We start from the raw sequence: 2,315 nt of genomic DNA, 5'->3' as shown, positions 1-2,315 counted from the left end.
TAATTAGACAAAACAATGAGATAAATGAAAACACGATCAAAAGTAAATCCGCAAACCATTACTGCCACTAGAGTTGATTGGAGCATTTTTATCTTCTGCTATCAAATAATACAAACATAAACAATACCAATACCAATACAATAATACTAGTAGATGAAGTTTATACAAATGTAATTAGACAAAACAATGAGATAAATGAAAACACGATCAAAAGTAATTCAAAAGCCAAATAGGCCTTTTGGTTTTTCGTTGTATTTATGGCTGCGTAAATTGTAAATGATCATGTCTTCACAGGATGGATAGACAGTTTTGGAATATGTTGTTATTTCAATTTGAAAGTCCATGTTGTGATTATGTTTATTTTCATTTACATAAGTCGTTTTATTTCATAATTGAGATTATCATCATTATTAGACTTTTAATGTTTACTCGTAAAAGGTAGTTGTATTTATGGCTGCGTAAATTGTAAATGATCATGTCTTCACAGGATGGATAGAAAGTTTTGGAATATGTTGTTATTTCAATTTGATGTGATTATGTTTATTTTCATTTTCATTTACATAAGTCGTTTTATTTCACAATTGGGATTATCATCATTATTACACTTTTAATGTTTACTCGTAAAAGGTATAATCAACAATACTTACTAGAGCGATTGTCTCTACCAATGTTTATTGAGCTCATCCTAGGACTGATAAATAAGGAGAACCACAACTACCTATACCTATACCTGTTTCGTTCAGACGGGACAGGATTCATACCTCCAATTCCACAACTTATTTTACACCCTGTCCAAGTCCAACATTGTAAATAATATTTTCACACAAACTATCTCTTCCCTACATAACATCTTCTTTTGTTTCCTCATACTACACACTACAACACAGACCACAATTTCATTGAATTACCCCCACAGGCCATTCCCATTGTCTAACGCTCAGAATGCTAGCAGTAATTCCAACACGAAAACCCTACCCATTGCAAACATTCCCCGGGGGATATTTGCCCTGCTCTTCACAGCTGAATGGAAAATCCCTAGCTTAGCATAATCCAAGCAGAAAGCTTAGGAGCATTTATGCGGACTAATGAAGCAAGAAATATTATATATGATTGTGCACACTTATTAGGAAATACCGTGCGCTAATTACTATTGTTAGGGAGGCGATTAACCCGCTGAGAGACTTGGGGCCTGATCCGGCAACTTTGTACTTGGGGGGAAGAAACCCTCATGGGACATTTAACACAAGACATGTTTGTAAACTCGAAACACTTGAAAGAGCATCTCAGTGACAGAATGACATACAATACTTATCCCTAGGGATCTCCTGGTGAGACAAATGTTGCAATATTTCGAATGGGCGCATGATCTAAGCTGAGAGTCCATGGAAGCTTATGACTGAAGGACGAAGTGACACTTGGTTTTTCTGGTCCACGATAACTTTCGACTTGTTAATCCGATTTTAGTGAAATTTGACAATTACGTCCTGAAGATTCCAGACCTACTAATCTAATACTTCGAATCGTGAATTTGATGTGGTGCAGTCAAAACTTCAAAAGTAATAGTACTGTCACAGTTTGTCAAAAATAAAACAAAGAAGTTCAGTACTTACCTACTTATGGACCAATAGTAGAAAAAGAAAATAGATGAGATGTGAGATGTGATATGATATATGGGCCTTACCTGTAACAATAGAACAAAAACAGAGGATTAGATAGGAGTCACAAAACGATTATTTTATTAATAATGAACAATTAGTAAAGAGACAAATAGTAACGGACTTTGAAAAAGACAACAACAACATGGAAATTGCAGAGATCGCGTTTGATATTGAAGGAATCCGCAAACCATTACTGCCACTAGAGTTGATTGGAGTATTTTTATCTTCTGCTATCAAATAATACAAACATAAACAATACCAATACAATAATACTAGTAGATGAAGTTTATACAAATGTAATTAGACAAAACAATGAGATAAATGAAAACAAGAACTATATTCAGTATGCTAAATACATTATCCAGAATACGATCAAAAGTATTCAAAAGCCAAATAGGCCTTTTCGTTTTTCGTTGTATTTATGGCTGCGTAAATTGTAAATGATCATGTCTTCACAGGATGGATAGAAAGTTTTGGAATATGTTGTTATTTCAATTTGAAAGTCCATGTTGTGATTATGTTTATTTTCATTTACACAAGTCGTTTTATTTCATAATTGGGACTCGCACTTCGTGCTCGGGAGGGGGGCTTCGCCCCCCTCCACCCCCCGGGGGCTTCGCGTGTTCGCTACGCGGGGTTGCGTATACGGTCGCGCTG

This window comes from Diaphorina citri, unplaced genomic scaffold (assembly GCF_000475195.1).
Source record: "Diaphorina citri unplaced genomic scaffold, Diaci psyllid genome assembly version 1.1 scaffold451, whole genome shotgun sequence".
NCBI lineage: Eukaryota > Metazoa > Arthropoda > Insecta > Hemiptera > Psyllidae > Diaphorina > Diaphorina citri.
The sequence above is the reverse complement of the archived record's forward strand: the minus strand, read 5'-3'. Positions refer to the sequence as shown.